This window comes from Syngnathoides biaculeatus, chromosome 14 (genome assembly GCF_019802595.1).
Source record: "Syngnathoides biaculeatus isolate LvHL_M chromosome 14, ASM1980259v1, whole genome shotgun sequence".
Lineage (NCBI taxonomy): Eukaryota > Metazoa > Chordata > Actinopteri > Syngnathiformes > Syngnathidae > Syngnathoides > Syngnathoides biaculeatus.
This window is the reverse complement of record NC_084653.1, coordinates 5,138,360-5,157,201: the sequence shown is the minus strand read 5'-3', so window position 1 is coordinate 5,157,201 and position 18,842 is coordinate 5,138,360. Positions and strand designations below refer to the sequence as shown.

Here is an 18,842-nt window from a genome sequence, read left to right as displayed (position 1 = left end):
AAACTCCTTCACTACCTAATAAGATCCAGTATAAAAACTGTCAGCCTTTACAACGAAAGTGCTCGGTCAGTAGAAATAATGCCGCGATGGTCATTATTGTGGTTGCACGTAACTTAAGATTTTGACCCAATCGTGAAATAAATGTCATAAAAAGGTTCACGCTGCTATTTATTTTCACTGGTTATTCTGTACCCTATGTGGTGCCCAAGGTGCAAATTTATATGACACACCCCTCCATTGGAATACACTTACAAAAAAAAAATTGCATTGGTTTTACCTTTGTCTTAATGTATAAGATGATGTCACAAATGTTTTTCATATACCATTTAAAATGTAATTATTATCATTTCAAAAATCAACATTAAAGCCCTAAAAGCCAAAAGTCTACAATGCCTGGATAATATATAGTATTGTTTTTTTTTTAAACCATGCATTTAGATCCAACTTTGCTGACAAGGATGAAAAAAAATCCCTCTGTTTTGTGGTGCCACCTGGAGGTCACAGTGCCCTTAACATTTTCAAATACTTTATTGCCTGATGAGCAAACAGCTCAAAAATTGGTTTTGAATTTAAAGTAATATATTTAACCAGGATTGTGGAGCAAGTTGATCCTGCTGATTTTGTTCAAAAAGAAATTAGTCTCAATTTCTCATGGTTTTATTTTGTTACAGAGAATATCAGTAAATCATGTGTGCAAAACATGGATGATAAAAGTTGTGAAAACTGTATCTTATTGAATGAAATGCAATTTTCATCTACAATGAAAACAACTTAGTGCTTGATGGATAAAGCCTTGTTGGTAAATACAGCAATATGAGACTTCTTGGAGCTGACTGGCAGGTTTGCACACAGCTCAGGATGGCTTTTGGCCCACTCCTCTTCACAGAAACGGTCTAAATCTTTCCAAGTGTCTTGGCTGGTGCTTGGAAAATCAAAGGTTCAGCTATGTCCTTGTTTTTTTTTTTTTTTTTTTTTTTTGAGGGGGGGTGTGGTCTTTGGTATATGACCTAAATGTCCATCATTCTATCTTCATTGTTGCTGAAGACAATTATTTTCTCTATTTAAATGCATTGGATAGTTGCATAAATTTGGGGGTTATCTACATTCGTTTTTTTTAAATTCATATTAAATTAGACGACATACATGAGATTTGCTTTTATTCTGCTTAAATATTTGTTCCTATTTGAAAAGTTTGATACGGCATATTTATTTAGCGCACACAAACAAAAAGAAGACTCCCTTGAGTCCTGCCTGACAATTTTGATTAAGGAAAGGAAGGCAGCAGACATCTGAGAAGAGCAAGTTTTCCATCTTTTTATAATGGCCTTTCGGAGTTTTTTTTTTTTTCCATCATGGAACAATGAAACACACAAGTTGCCCACAGTCTGCAGGTTTGACCAGCCATTGCATCCAGTACATGAAACATAATTGAAGAACACACATCAGTGGCGGTAAATAACTCGCAAAGTGTTTTAGCCACTTACCCTAGCCGTTATTAAAAGTCTGAAAAGGCCCTTCATACAAGAGTTAACTTTTTTTTTTCTTTATTGGGGAAAAAGTCTAAAAACTAATTTAACGCTACAAATTGTTGCCCACGGTGTTTGCTCGGTGCAGAGATTAATCTGAAGGCGGATTAGCAATGGCGGCACTCACTCCCATCACTCTGAGCCACAGAGGCGACTGCCACAACCTTTTTGGGCCGGGACAAGCTAGAACTGGTGAACGCATTCGGCCTACTCCTGATGTTGCCAAAGATAACCGATGACCATGCTGGGCGTCACTTTACAGCCACTAGGTGGTAATGTTGCTCTCAGGCTCGCTTGAAGGTATCCAGAAAAGAGGGACGATCATCACATGGAATCGTCTACATCAGCCATTTCTTAAAATAAATAAACCATGCACTGACTTTAACATCCATTGTTGGCGCACCTCCTGTTCACTGTTTTTCCTAATGAAAATATGAGCACAAAAATGTTTATTTTGCATGTAGAACAGCCTCTGCAAACATTGCTTTTAGCCAGGCACATACTCTTGTTAAAACCAGCACCAAACTGACATGTAAACATGATCAAAGTGTACCCCCCCAAAAAAAAAAAAATGTTGAAAAGGTTAAAATTCACATTTGCATTATTTGTTATGTAACACTTGCAAGTAATTTATAACAAGTTATGAACTATAGTTTAGCTAAAAATGAGTCCTCCCGAACAGACCCGGCACCTCAAGGGGGGTGGTTACTCTTATCCACTGGAAGGACTACCAGAAGTGATGTTACGAGTGCCAAACAGTGCGCTACACACGAGACGCAACGGCAACATGTTGGAAAACAGTGCTGTGAAAAAGTATTTGCATTCCCCCATTTCAGGTTTTTTTTTTTTTTGGCATAGCTATCGCACACAAATTTCAAAACAAACCGATTTTTCTCACAGACAACCCAAGGAAATGCAAAATGCAGCTTTCAAATGACAACTCAATTTATTAAGGCACACACACACACACAAAAATCCAAACTTTTCTGACCCTCTGTGAAAAAGTAATCGCCAACTGAACCTAATAACGGGTTGTGCCACCGTTGGCAGCAAAGACCGAAATCAAGTGTTTGCAAAAATTGGTGATGAGGAGGAGTCTTTCACATCTCTACAGGAATTTTGTCCCACTCTTCTTTGCAGAATAGTTTCAACTCGACCACATTGGAGGGTTTTCTACCATGAACTGCTGATTTAGGTCTCACCACATCGTCTGAATTGGATTTAAATCTGGACTTTTGTAAACTACTAATTCAGTGGAAATGTATTTTATTTGTCTATCATACAAATTTAGCTAAAATTTCATTTAAAAAAATTATTATTATTTTTAACACAACAGAAACGAAATAAATTAGCGTCAACGTCACTCTCAAAATTTTGTTAAAGATGTCACTTGCCAAGTTCCGTAACTCCCCGGAATGTGATGTCACATCCAAACAAAATTTAGCCAGAGAGTGAAAAAGCTAGCAAAGATAGTGAGGAAGTGTTTTGTATATGGCTGTTCTACGTCAAACACTGATGGAGTCACCTTACATGAATGGCCGTAAGATTAACATATAGGCGGTTATGGACCAGGTTTGTGAAAACAAAGCCGGCGCATTGCACATACAAATCAAAGTGGACAGTAATATATTCCGAGCATTTCACGGAGGACTGCTTTGAAATTGGTTGAATTACACCTGCATGGGATGTTTTTCGAACATGGGAAGAATAAGAATATGCCTCCTCTTCAGTTCCCATCTCTTCCACAGAGCATTTTGTAGATTATTGGTTGTTTGTCACGATGCCGAGTCGGGGCATACCGCTCTCCTCGGTGTTATGGGTTGGGTCCCTTATCTTTGTTCTAGTTATTTAGCTGCGGCAGTCTATGTGTTCCATGTCCTCGGAGTTCTATAAACACTCATTGCTTCGGAAACCTGTGTGATCTCATATGCACGCACAACAAGCCAGTAGCATTTACACATCCCATGAAAACTTCATCACCGCTGTCTATCTTCTCTAGATTCCACATGCAAGAATGATTGTCTATGTTGGAAGCAATTGTTTACTGGGGTTGTCTAGGTGTGACGTCACACGGAAGCAGCTTCAACAGAGCCTCGGTTTGAAACAGACATGGGAGGCATTTGGATTACAAAGAAAATGTGAACTTTGGTGCAAATTTATTTCATTTCTGTTGTGTTGAGAATTTTAAAAATATTTTTAATTAAATTTTTAGCTACATTTGCAAGATAGACAAATAAAATCAATTTCCTCTGGATAAGTACTCTCATTTCCAGACCTGGGAAGGTTAGCCCCTGTTCCTAGCTTTCTCCATTTGTGAATGATGGCTCTGACAGCGGTTCGCTGGACCCCTAAGCCTTGGAAATTGTTTGTAACCTTTTCCACACAGATCTCATTTCTTGAATTTCTTTGGATGGTTCTTGAGATCTTGTAGCTTAGTCCACGTTCTCTGACAGATTCAATTTAAATGATTTCTTGATTCAACAAGTTTGGATGTGGGTTGTGAAACTGAACCCACCATTCCCAAATTTGTGGTTAGTGAGTATGTGATTTCTCAAAAGGGTACAATTACTTTGTCACAGATGCCTAGAAAGGTTTGGAATTTTTGGTGCCTTAATGAATTGAAATATATATATATATAATATATATATATATTATATATATATATATATATATATATATATATATATATATATATATATATATATATATATATATATATATATATATAGCTTACTGGCATGCGACCCTGAGAACGCCCGATCTCGTCAGATCTCGGAAGGTAAGCGGGTTTGGCCCCGGTTAGTACTTGGATGGGAGACCGCCTGGGAATACCAGGTGCTGTAAGCTTCTCTCCCCGGCTAAATGCAGAAGGGTTGCGTCAGGAAGGGCACCCGGCATAAAACTGTGCCAAATATGCGTTCATCTAAGATGACACGCTGTGGCGACCCGAACGGGACAAGCCGAAAGGAGAAGAAGAAGATATATATATATATAAGTAGAACGGAAAAAGAGGGCCCATGGCTCGATCTGACGGTATGTCAAAAGTATTTCTTTTTATACACTTGCGGGATGTCATAATGCCACCCCAGGGGTATGACTATAGATAAATATTCCTATATGTTTCAGTGGCACGGCACTAGCTTTTATATAGAATGCAGTATTTCTATATCTGTGTGCCCCTCACTTGAGTAGCGTTATAACACGCCTCACAGAAAGTCTTCTCTGTGTATCTGTTGCTGTGTCATATAAGCAAAAGCACAGATGACGGGACTGAAAAGTACTGTGTGAGTCCCTACTCCCCAGTGCATAGTAAGCATAATAGAGTTGTGGGTCTATACACTACAAGGAAATGCTCACTTTTTCTCTGCAGAGCTTCACTGCTGCATTGTGGCATCAGCGACATTGAGAGGTCTTGCTGGTGGAGAAGGTCCCGGCTGTAGGAAAAATAGTTGGTACCGCAGGTGGTTTCAGCTTTTACCTCTGCATCCAATGCTTTCTCCGAAGGCTTTCTCAAAAGATGCCGCTTCGTAGTGATCACCACAGCTTGGAATACTTGCTAGGCACTCACAGCTGACTTCGTTTCTTGCCTTGTCGAATGACTTTCCCTATCCCTTGGTCACATATTCCTTATTCACTTAGAAAGTCTCCAAAAAACTCTTGCCGCTGCATGAACCATTTCTACAACCAAATGCCACACAATAAATCAGTGTGACATCATACGACATCTGGGGATGTATTTAAGGTCACAACCAATGATTGAGAATAAAAACTAGACTGCAGACAGACCCCTTTCCCTTTCACGTGGTAAACCTCCGGTCAAGGCAAAACATTGCTTTGGGTACTATTTCACGTGAATGTTGATGTCCTGTGACATCCTTACAATTGTACCTGCCCCAAGTGGAGGAGTTCAAATATCTTGGGTTCTTGTTCATGAGTGAGGGAAAAATGGAGTGATAAATCCACAGACGGATGGGTGGAGCGTCTGTAGTGATGCGGACTTTGTATTGGTCTGTTGTGGTAAAGTGGGAACTAAATCGAAAGGCAAAGCTCTCAATTTACCAGTCGATCTCCGTTCCTACCCTCACCTATGGGCACCAGCTTTGGGTCGTGACCGAAAGAACAAGATCCCGGGTACAAGAGGCCGACACGAGTTTCCTCCGTAGGCTCTCACTTAGTGATAGGGTGAGAAGGTCGGTCATCTGGGAGGTCCTCAGTGTCGAGCCGCTGCTCCTCCGCATTGAGAGGAGCCAGATGAGGTGGCTGGGGCATCTGATTTGGATGCCTCCCGGACACCTCCCTGGTGAGGAGTCCCACCGAAAAGAGACCCCAGACTCAGGACACGCTAGAGAGACTATGTCTCTCGGCTGGCTTGGGAATGCCTCAGGAACCCTCCAGAAGAGCTGGAAGAAGTGGCTGGGGAAAGGGAAGTCTGGGGATACTTGCTGAAGCTACTTCCCCCATGACCTGACCCAAAAAAGTGGTAGAAAATGGATGGATGGATGGACTATTGTACATTGTGAAACATAATAACTTCACATTTAATTGGAATACATTAGGTTTAGCTTTTTCGTTGCGCTGTTGGCTGTTAAAACCGTGCAGGCGGTCGCAAAGAAGTAACTTTTCACCGATAAGTGTGTTTCACCTTAACCTTCATAATTATTTACTATATATTTATCACGTTGTTTTCCATAACAACATGTTTATCTTTAGCATACTTTTTGCCCTGGGACCGACAACACAAGTGTGTTGCTGACGTCACATCAAAATATGACGGCATATTGATTTTGGTAATGAAAAGGAGTGAACACAAGTGTGTTGCTGACGTCACATCAAAATATGACGGCATATCGATTTTGGGGTGTTCCCAGGGTACTTGGTTATTTATCACTTGCTCCAAAATGAAGCGATATTTTGGGAAATATATATACATATATATATATATATAAAATATTTTTTTTCTGCGTGTTAGCCAAAATGCCTGCTCGTTATATTTCTGGATTTTGCTTGAACACTCGGGAGGATGGATTCTCTCTTCACACTTTTCCAAAACACCCGGTTATTTGTGAAAAATGGATTGCACAGGTGCAAAGGATGAGAGCTTTGCGGGTTCTAAATGACAGGTAGGTGTGTATAGAGCTATTTAAAAAAGTAATGGTTGTGGGGGTGTAATTTGTCTCACAGTTTATAGCGTTATTGTTGTCCACCGGCGGCTCATCGTTGTCGCTCATCGACCGCCCGCGATAACCTCAACGCATAGGTGGATTGGGCTGGGAGGTGTTTTGGCCACGTGCAGGGAGGAGAAAGAAGAGACCCCCCCACTGGCCACCGGTGTCTGGGCACACCTGATGTACTTCACCCAGCATGGGTCCTCCTGAGTAGGCTACATAAACAAGACTTGTAAAAGAGTGAGGAAATTGAACAATTATAGGCCCGTCATTTTGAATATTTCATCAGGTTCCTTGTCCGTCTGTCGGGGAGTCTGTTGTTATTTAGGAGTGATCAGCATATCATCTAAATATGGCTCGAAACGATAGGGTAATATTGCCCCAGTCACTCAATTGTGTGATGTTGTCTTCTTCAAAAAGAGCTTCCATGTCAGAAGGGGTGTTGGAAAAATCTAAAAATTCCTCTAGTTTATCTCCCATAGCAGGAGGCACAGCATCGTATCAATGGTGACTGTCCCAGTGTGACTTCTGCAAATGATGTTGCAGGCAATATGGCCACCACTGGAATGTCGAGTGAGACTTCTGCAACTTTGCACATTAATGACTTGCTCTCCGCTCATTATTTTTCTTGTATAAACATTGTAATAATAATGATAATATATATACATATATATGTCGTTTTCATCACAATATCTATTTTAAAATGCATATATGACTGTCAGTTCTGCTTTAAATATTGCCCATATGGACACTAAGGGCCGTTTAAAACTACGTGACCCATCAACATCACAGAGAAGAAAAAATCCAGAACGAAGCACATCTGCAAACAATCTCAAAACACATTTTGAAATATCCATCCATTTTCTTAGCTGCTTATCCTCACAAAGGTCGCAGGAATGCTGGAGCCTATCCCAGCTGTCAATGGGGAGAAGGCAGGGGACACCCTGAACTGGTTGCCTCACTCACAATCAGACCTAGGGGCAATTTAGAGTGTCCAATTAATGTTGCATGTTTTTGAGACGTGGGAGGAAACCGGAGGGGCCGAAGAAAACCCACGCAGGCACGGGGAGAACATGCAAACTCCACACAGGCGGGTCCGGGATCGAACCCGGGACCTCAGAACTGTAAGACCAACGCTTTCCAGCTACTCCACCGTGCCGCCCCATGTTGAAATAATTAATTAAAAAAAGTAACAGTCATTTAAAAAAATCTCAAAACCTGAATACCCATAGACTAGAATTTATCATTTCATCATCCCCTCTACCTCTCCCTTGCTCATAGATACAAGCAGAGGAAACACCCCACGAAGTAAATGTGTAATTAAAACAGATGGCCAATTCAAAAGACATTTGGAGATTCCCTAACAGACAAAAAAAAAAATCGAGTTATTCCCGTTCTAACAGCTGTACTTTCTCTAGCATCAACATTGGAATACCTGTTATTTTTTCAAAGCCTACAGTTTTGTCCTGGATTCTTCTGTGCAAATACTTGGCAATGACAATACAAGCTTGTACATTGTACAGTGCAACACTGTACTGTACAATGTACAGTGTAGCATCAATAAAATAAAATCTAATTAAAGCCAGGGGGGAACCTATGGAGCAGATGCAAATGACATAAAAGCCTAATGAAAAAAAAAGGGTGATCAATAATCACTAGTAAGCAGCAACTAAGTAAGAAAATATGAATAACAAAATGAAACTTTTCTCCGAGGAAAACTTGTCCATCAGCCCAACGCAAGTAAAAATTTAATAAAATTTCCATTTTACTCACAAAATTATACTACAATAAAAATGGAAGAATGATGTAACTCAATTCTAACTAGGAAAAAAACCAACTGTATATAGTGGTGATTAATGCTTGATGGATATGTGGATTCAAAAGTTTAGATAAGTTTAAATAAGGTCCACCTTTAAAAGTTACAGTGCATTTTGGATTCATTCCCAAAAATAGTGAGTACTCAATCAGACATGAGGGAAAACAGTGGGTGGAATGCACAGGTATCCCGGCTGGAGCTGACTGTATGACACAATAAACTACTTGAATGCAGCAGGGCAGGAGAAGTGAATGCTGCGGTGTTTCTGACTTTCTCTTATAGGCGTTTGTCAGGTTCACCAATCAGACATTCATTAAACAGGACAAAAAAGGAAGCAAAGACACCAGTTCAAGTCTCGCGAGGAGAGAGGAGAGGAACTCTCTTGTACAATTGACCACTGAACTGATTATCCTCTCCTCAGCACCTCTATTTATTTTGTTTTAAGACGACCCTTATTTACATGGCTGTTACAAAAAGGGGATGGCAAGCAAAACAGTTGGAAACAAAGTGTACATGTTTGTTTCATGTGCGTGTGCATGTGTGGAAGATTGCTGAATACATGTGTGGTCATCATTTCTTTCACAGTTCTGATGATTAGACGTTTTTGTTCTTGCTATCTCCTGCTAGGAGGCTGCCACGTTATCGAGACCAGAGCAAAGCATTTTTTTATTGGAAGCAGATGTATGATAATTATGATCACAATTATTCCTACAATTCCCCCCTGTTTATCCTACATTTGCTACCACGTTTTCTAGAGCAGAGCAAAGCATTCTTCATTGCAGGCAGCGCAAAGCATTCTTCTCATGCTATGCGGTTCTGGAACATCATGAGTGAGGTTGCAGCTGGTTGTTCCCTTATGGCAATAAAGCCTGCTTCCGTATAATTACCCAGTTTCTGTACATTGTAATGTATGTAGTTGATTCTGTCAACATTTTTATTCGGGGTTATCCATAACAAGATGGATTCCCATCCTGCAGCAATCTCGTTAACCTACTTATACTCATCTGGTATGCCGTTGGGATGCCATTTGCATCAATGTATGTCAGATCTCCATCTTTCCAAGAGGACCTTCGCCTTCGGGAAAACCCAAGGGGAGGTCCAAAGATGGATGGGGCCACTTGTATATCCTCTGCTTTTGATGGAAACACAGTCACAGATAAGAGCAGTGATACCAGTGCACACGTTCCTGCTGCATTTATCAGTGTGTCATACAACTTTTGACCAACACACCACCACAACAAATCGCAGCATGGGACCAGTGGGGCAGTTTGCACATGGATATCATGACATCATGTTTTGTTGAGACTTCCCACCTTAAAATCTGTCCCTGTAAAGCTAACACAGGAGAAATTAGCCAATGCAACATTAGTAGAAAATATCAGTTTATCATTTACTGCCTTAGTTGTTGGATAAACACTTTTCCATTTCTGACAAGTGGTGTTAGGAGTTGTTTTAGTCATTACCTCCAGGGTACATTGTGTTGGGATTTCTGTTGGAATGACACGCATTAGTGGCCTCGGGCCCATGCATGTGATGTAACTATAGTTTACCTTGTTAGCTGCATTCTACATTAATAACAACCAGTTTTGTTTCCTATTTGTAAAAAAAAGACAATCATAATAATGAAAAAATGTTCCTCAGGCTTTTTCGCTTAAAATACTCCCTCCATAGTGTACGTACTCTTGTATGGCATTCGGGTTTAAGGTAGCATTAAATTGGCAAATGGTGAGAAGAAAGTGGGGGTTTCCTTTAGCATAAGCCCATCGATGGAATCCCCAGCAATTAAACTCTGCCAAGGAATTGAAAAAGTGCTGAACTGATTCACTGGGAGGCACACATGGAGTCCTGCTCTCATGCCTCGGTGACTCCCGCATATTTGTTTACCAGTGTTATTTGAAATTAGGTTGCGCCTCTTTATCTTATGTGTGGTAGGCATAGTTGACTGTGTATAATTATTGGTTCTGTTATGTATTTTGTCAGCTTTACAGGTGTCCAAAAGTAGCATATGAACAAAAATATCATTACGGCTGTCAATGTTGCAGCCCAACATGCTATCATATTATTTAGCCATTTTGAAGTCATGTCGACCAAGTCACCCCTAAATGAGTCAAGTGTCTTTTAAATCTTCACCAGCCTTCAGGTATTTTCAGATACTATAAATCTGCACCCACCGTATGCTGGACTTTGCTCACCTTTCCCTTTGGGTGACTCAGCTGAGATGACGTTTTACAGTGTGTAAGGTGTATCCACGTGTTTCTTTCTGCTATTTTGTCCATGTCATTCAGCTCTTGCTCAGTCTATGCCAGTGTTCTGGTAAAACTCCATGTAAAGTAGATGTTAATTCATAAACAGACATAGAATGAATAGATAAATGGCAGTAATAAAGTTATTAAAGCACAGTAACTTGTTACATTTTTTTTCTGATGGTGTAGTGGAGGGATGTCAAACTGTCCTCCCAGTAATTCCTTTTTTTTTAATTTTTACTTCTATATTTCCTGTCAGAGAGGGAATTAAGCCCAGTCCTAGTTTCAGCAAGCCATCTCTTCCCAACAAATGTATGGGACAAATTAAAAAGTTGCATTTTGGGAGCATTACTTGTGATATTTTTGATGGGGAGATGGCTGCTCTCTTCCTCATCTGCGGCCACAATAATTAAATGTTTCGCATAAAGCTCCATAAATTTCTCCTTTCTCTGTCAGAAAGGTGTCAATTTTCCTTTTCTTATTTTGTAGCACTCTTTCTGCGTGTAGTGCTTGGTTAACGTATTGTTAGAGGCTGCCAGTCGGTTTGTCAACACAATGTTTTTCAATCCATTGTTTTATGGGATTATTTGAATTCACATGAAGAGCATTTTTTAATTGCCCTTGATACACACTCCCTGGATTATGATCTTCAGGAATGACACTTTTTGATTTAAAACATGCAGTCATTCCAATTCTATATTCTTCAAATGGTTCATTGTTGTTTTATTTTGCTCTTCCAATGGCAGAAAAATTTGCTATGTGATACCTTTAATGGCCGTTTTCACATCATCTTGAGTCCAGTTGTTTTTTGTTTTGGGGTTTTTTTTGTGTGTGTGTGTTTCTTTATTATTTTATCCTGCAGGTTAATTACATATGTTTTTTGTCTGTATGTTGAGCTGGCCAGCAAAGTTATATTGTGTTATCCACAAATTTAGATGTTTTATTTTAGTAGGACATTGGCTTTCTACAAATTTCTAGTCCTTACACATTATTTTTTTTCCCCCCCAGATGTTCTGTTTTAACTATTTTGCTGTTTGTTTTTCCCTGTTGGAGTCAGTGGCTAACTTCCCCCTGAACAGGGTGACAATTACGTTCTGTTTGAGGTAATTCTCAAGCTTCTTCCAGAAGTGGTGGAGAATTCTTACCTCAAACAGTTGTCACTCAATTTCCTGTTCAAATGAGGTCGCGAACCTCCACTCACACTTTTACACATGCACACGTTTCACGGGGCTCCCGTACAGGACACACCTTGCCCTTTTCTCAGTTTTATACACTAATTAGTCTACTCGATAGGGACAAGTATTCTCGAGGTTTGGTTCTGCCGGAGTCACCCAGACGCGCATTCACTCATTCCTCATGAGTGTGGGAGTTTCCTACTCACCAGAGATGCCTTTACTTCCTTCGGCTTCTCGTCAACCCTCAGCCTCCAGATGCAAAGTCGAGGCCCAGTCCCGGAAAGAATCTCAAGTGCCGTGGCCACGGTCTTTGCCTGGACGTCAACTCAGCCCCTGGAAACCTCAGGTATCTTGAGATCCGGCTCGAAGGACCAAGTAAATGTCAGGTTCACCAATCAGACATTCATTAAACAGGACAAAAAAGGAAGCAAAGACACCAGTTCAAGTCTCGCGAGGAGAGAGTAGAGGAACTGTCTCGTACAATTCACCACTGCACTCTCTGATTATCCTCTCCTCAGCACCTCTTTTTATTTAGTTTTAAGACACCTCTTATTTACATAGATGTTACAAAAAGGAGACGGCAAGCAAAACAGTTGGAAACAAAGTGTACATGTTTGTTCATGTGCGTGTGCATGTGTGGAAGATTGCTGAATACATGTGTGGTCATCATATCTTTAACAGGCAGCAGTTCTAACAGTTCTGATGATTAGACGCTTTTGTTCTTGCTCTCTCCTGCTAGGAGGCTGCCAAGTTATCTAGAGCAGAACAAAGCATTTCTTTATTGGAAGCAGATGTATGATAATTATGATCACAATTATTCCTGCAGCGTTCCTGGGGTTAAAAGGGAATTCCAGTGGTTTGCATTAACAATGAATCCAATAGGTCATGTAATATGTACTCTATCTTGACAATGTGATGTTAAATCCTCTCTCATTTAACAGTGTTTTAAGAAGATTTTTATCGACAATTCCAAATTTTTGGGGGCGCTGCCATTTTCGTGAGTCACATGACCTGTGTGGGCAGGTGTGACATGTTACGTGTCGTTCCAAACACTGAATTACGTGGGACACCATTACGCCAGCGCTGATTTCTCGGATTTATCCTCATCTGATGAAGAAATAGCAGTGTCGGTTGATCGGAAAGACGGAGGAATATTTCCATACAGATTTGAACCTGTGGCTGTAAATAATGTTGAATATTCGGATGGTTCTTTGGGCAGAATGAAGCGGAGTCTGACTACTAAGAGGCCTACGCACGGGACATAAGTGCGTAAACAAAGGCCCCCGGAGCTCCGGGCCGGCAGCCGCGGATGGTTCTTCGGACGGGAATGACCCAGAGTCTGAGGAACGAGCTCCGGCGGCGGCGGCAGTGGCCGTTTGCTGAGCTTCGGCATCCAGGGAGGCCGTTACCTGAGCTTCGGTGACTGGGGAGGCCGTTAACCGAGCTTCCGTGCTCTCCGGGGGAGCGAGCTCACGGTTCTGTCGCTCAGCGGAGCGAGCTCATCAGACTACGCATCATGCCGCCCGGAGAACCGTCCTAATATTCAACATTATTTACAGCTGAGGGGCGGAGCTCGCTCCCCGAACAAATATGGTAAAACAGCATTCAGCTATTATGCTGAAAAAAACTGGAATATGTTGCAAACAGAATTGACATCACCCCCAAGTGTGAATATTTTTTCAAGTCCAAGTCTTCTGCTTTTTTAAGCTTTTCCACTTTTCTGTGATATTTATTTCACTGAGCAACATGGATCTGAGGACTCGGGTTCGATCCCGGCCTTGCCTGTGTGGAGTTTGCATGTTCTCCCCGTGCCTGCGTGGGTTTTCTCTGGGCACTCCGGTTTCCTCCCAAAAACATGCAACATTAATTGGACACTCTAAATTGCCCCTAGGTATGATTGTGAATGCGAATGAAGCCCTATGGGGGCACACACCAGTGCAATCTGTAGGCCGGTCCCAAGACCGGATAAATGCAGAGCGTTGCGTCAGGAAGGGCATCCGGCGTAAAAACTGTGCCAAACAAATATGAGTGTTCATCTAAAGAATCCCATACCGGATCGGTCGTGCCCCTGCTAATCTGCAGGGTGTCGGTGGAAATTCAGCTACTGTGGGTCAAAGACAAAGAAGAGGAGGAAACCGGAAAAAGGAGAAAAAGAGGAATGCACAGAGCCTACAACTGAGTGTAGGGACTTTGAATGTTGGAACTATGACAGGAAAAGCTCAGGACTTGGTTGACATGATGATTAGGAGAAAGGTGGATATACTGTGCATCCAAGAGAGCAGGTGGAAAGGTAGTAAGCCTGGAAGTTTAGGAGCAGGGTTTAAATTATTCAACCACGGAGTAGATGGGAAGAGAAATTGAGTAGCGGTTATTTTAAAGGAAGAGCTGGTTAAGAATGTCTTGGAGGTGAAAAGAGTATCAGATCGAGTGATGAGACTAAAATTTGAAATTGAGGGTGTTATGTATAATGTGGTTAGCGGCTATGCCCCACAGGTAGGATGTGACCATGAGTTGTAAGAGAAATTCTGGAAGGAACTAGATGAAGTCGTTCTGAGCATCCCAGACAGCGAGAGAGTTGTGATTGGTGCAGATTGTAATGGACATATTGGTAAAGGAAACAGTGGGCAATAAAGAAGTGATGGGTAAGTAGGGCTTCCAGGAAAGGAACTTTGAAGGACAGATGGTGGTGGACTTTGCAAAAAGGATGGAGATGGCTGTAGTGAACACTTATTTCCAGAAGAGGGAGGAACATATAGTGACCTACAAGAGCGGAGGTAGAAGCACGCAGGTGGATTATATTTTGCGCAGACAATGTAATCTGAAGGAGGTTACTAACTGTAAAGTAGTGGTAGGGGAGAGTGTAGCTCGACAGCATAGGATGGTAGTGTGTAGGATGACTCTGGTGGTGGGTCGGAAGATTAAGAAGACAAAGGTAGAGCAGAGAACCATGTGGTGGAAGCTGAGAAAGGAAGAATGTTGTGTGGCCTTTCGGAAAGAGGTGAGACAGGCTCTAGATGAAAAGCAGAAGCTCCTGGAAGACTGGAGTACGACAGCCAAGGTAATCAGAGAGACAGGCAGGATAGTACTTGGTGTGTCTTCTGATAGGAAAGGGGAGAAGGAGACTTGGTGGTGGAACCCCAAAATACAGGGAGTCATACAAGGAAAGACATTCGCGAAGAAGAAGTGGGACACTGAAAGGACTGAGGAGAGGTGAAAGGAGTACATCGAGATGCGACGTAGGGCAGAGGTAGAGGTGACAAAGGCTAAACAAGAGGCATATGAAGACATGTACACCAGGTTGGACACGAAAGAAGGAGAAAAGGATCTCTACAGGTTGGCCAGACAGAGGGATAGAGATGGGAAGGATGTGCAGCAGGTAAGGGTGAAAAACGATAGAGATGGAAACATGATGTTTGCAGATGATTGATATGCAGTGAAAGCAGAGAGCATGCAGAGGAACAATTAGAAAGATGGAGACATGCACTGGAAAGGAGAGGAATGAAGATTAGCCGAAGTAAAACAGAATATATGTGCGTGCATGAGAAAAGTGGAGGGGGAAGAGTGAGGCTACAGGGAGAAGAGATAGCGAGGGTGGACGACTTCAAATATTTAGGGTCAACAATCCAGAGCAATGGTGAGTGTGGGAAGGAAGTGAAGAAACGGGTCCAAGCAGGTTGGAGCAGCCGGCGGAAGGTGTCTGGTGTGTTATGTGACAGAAGAGTCTCTACTAGGATGAAGGCCAAACTTTACAAAACAGTGGTGAGGCCGGCCATGATGTACGGATTAGAGATGGTGGCACTGAAGAAACAACAGGAAGCCGAACTGGAGGTAGCAGAAATGAAGATGTTGAGGTTCTCGCTCAGAGTGAGCAGGTTGGATAGGATTGGAAATGAGCTCATTAGAGGGACAGTCAAAGTTGGATGTTTTGCTGACAAGATTCGAGAGAGCAGACTTTGATGGTTTGGACATATTCAGATGCGAGTGAGTATATTGGTGGAAGGGTGCTGAGAATGGAGCTGCCAGGCAAAAGAGCGAGAGGAAGACGAAAGAGAAGGTTTATGGATGTGGTCAGGGAAGACATGAGAGCAGATGGGGTTAGAGAGGAAGATGCAGGAGATAGGCTAAGGTGGAAAAAGATGACACGCTGTGGCGACCCCTAACGGGACAACCCGAAAGGAAAAAGAAGTAGATGATTGTGAGTGCGACTGCTGACTGTGTCGATGTGCCCTGTGACTGGCTGGCAACCAGTTCAGGGTGTATTTCGCCTCCTGTCCATTGACAGCTGGGATAGAGCTAACCCTATCCTATCCCCTAACCCTCCTTGCAACCCTCTTGAGGATAAGTGGCAAAAGAAAATGGATGGATGGGTTTCTTTCACTGTATGCTCTTTTTATTGTACTAATTTGTTGTATTTGTTTTAAATGTTTTTTAAGATGTTTTCCCCCTTTGTTTTAAATGGTTTCCTTATGCAATGCACCTTCCGTATGAAATGACTTCTGTAAATATTTTATTTGTTTTGCTTTTGCTAAACATTTCGGACCCTGTGATATGACTATTGAATACACGTTGATCATGATGATGATGTACGAACAAAATACAGTATCCTGTGGCCCGAGTAATGTTTGCATTGTAAATAGAAAGAAGTTATCGCAATAACATAAGCATACGTACGTATTTTGTCTTGTGAGACTTGCCCCCTCCCAGTGTGCTGATCATCCACAAGAGCAAAGTAAAGGAATTGTTGGGCCTCCTTGGATTCTGTTTTTGGCTTCGGAACTTTTAATTTCCACTCCTATCCAAGAAAGAGGACCCAGAAGTATTTGGAAGAAACGTTGTTTTAAATGGTTAAAATGTTGAGAAAAAGTGCCTCAATCCAACCTTTAACCCACCTTAGCATAGGTTACTCCTGACCAGCGTTAACTAAAGGAAATTAGTTACCAATAATCATTTATATGAGCAGTATTTAAAAGGAAGCTTCTTTTCATCTCATTTTCACACAATGACGGAAAGGTTGAGGAAAGGTGGAAATTTGATTAATCAAATAGGCCCGTTCTCTTTGTTACTGTCGATTATTTCAACTATATATATGAGCATAGGTAGACACCAGACACTTCTTTGTTGCATGCCTAAATCGAGGCTAAGGAAATAGAGGCACCGTTTTCAACCCATTGTGTGTACTGCAAGAAAAACAAACAAATGATCAAGCATACTGGCAGCAACATTTATGGACCTTATTTTTCAAAATGTTATGAATTCATAGCACATGCTTTGGCTTTGACAAAAAAGTAAACCAACCATCGGTTGAGAAATGAGCAAATTACTACTTAATTTCAATGTCCATGCATTGCCTATGATGACAACGTGGCCGCTGCCAACGTGGCATTTTGGCACGTCATTTTCCTACAGAGCTATGGCGCATCTACTCTTCTTTTCATATCTGTCATTTCAACTTTATTACCCACAAGTTTTTCATGGAAATATTTACCGTTATGATTTCATTACAGGGGTGCTCAGTTTACAACGACCATGATATTAGAAGTTTCAAGTGTATAAATATTGGGCAGTTTGTGCGGCAGCTTCCAACCACCGAAGTAAAGTGATTTAATTTTATATTCATGGTCTTTATGACAACAATAACCATAACATCTGTCTTGCCTTAGCGTAGGTTATTGATAGAATTTGGGTTACATCAATGGGACTGTTGTAAACCATGAATCTCTTGTGTTCCCCTTCACTCAGGCTCTGATAATACCTCAGAAGACAGCAAATTGAAGGTCCGCCTTCGCCAAAACACCCCTCAACCCCATTCCATATGAGTACCCTTTGTATTGAACAGGTACAAGGGAAAAAACAGGCTTTAATTAACACACAGTATAATATGAAAAAAGCCGTTTGTATTCCAACCTGATCACATTTATTTGTCTTCTCAGGCTCCCTGTTGTAGAACCTAGAAGAGAAAAATGTGTTTTCATTTCTAATTTGCACAACGTTATGCTGGGAGCTGACTGGCTGATACATCAGGAGGAGACTGATGAGACCAGCAGAAACTAATGAGGCGTGATCTGAAAAACAATACAATAAAAATAAAATAAAAGGTTACGGAAAGCACAAGTCATTCTTAATGATGGAAGAAGACGATCATACTGTACATCTCTCTTGGAACACTAAAATGAGGAGTAAAGCTTCCATATTTGGACAAATGGATTGATAGACAAGCCGTTGCGTGGGTGTTGTTTGATTCACGCTCACCGTGCCGGAATCTTTTCATCAGCGCCAACATTTCCAGACAAGAGCATGAAAAGTTAAGACAAGTTATTGTAGAGCGTACAGTCTCCCGCAATCCTTCCGGCGTGTGACTTCGTTCTTATTTTGAGTTTCCACCTGCCGAGTGCAGGGCCTGTCTTGATGTCTTTCGCTATTTTAGCTCTCTCCGCTCTTGCAGGAAGTAGCTTGAAAGTGCATCCTGCATGCCACAGCTCATTAACTCAGAGGTGTCACGAGGGGAGGACTTGTATGTGTGTGTGTGTGTGTGTGTGTGTTGTCTGCGAGTTGTCTAAAAGCTAAAAACTGCGTTGCTTCTCTCAGGAGCTCTTGAGTGGGGGTGGGCCCCGAGTCAAAACAGATGGCATCAAAACCACCGAGAGGATTTTATCCACCTCATGCTTCTGTGGTTCGTTGTGTGTTTGTATAACAGCAGACGGGATACATGTGAGTGGTTTTTAACGAGTACCAGCTGCATGGTTGTTACCAGTCATGATCGTCATCCTACAGAGCTGCAGTAGACTTCCTGCCAATTTAATGGGAGACCGTTACGACGAATTAAGCATCGCATCCCTCATGACCACAGATGGAGATGGAAGTCCACATTGCGTCCCCTCTAGTGCACAGGAGCCTAGATGAAGGAATTCCAGTGAAAG

General features: G+C 41.7%; 1 pseudogene; it reads left to right on the top strand.

The window, feature by feature from the left end:
* The first annotated feature begins 4,254 nt into the window (after positions 1 to 4,254).
* On the top strand, positions 4,255 to 4,373 carry LOC133512776 (5S ribosomal RNA; annotated as a pseudogene).
* The last annotated feature ends 14,469 nt before the right edge of the window (positions 4,374 to 18,842 follow it).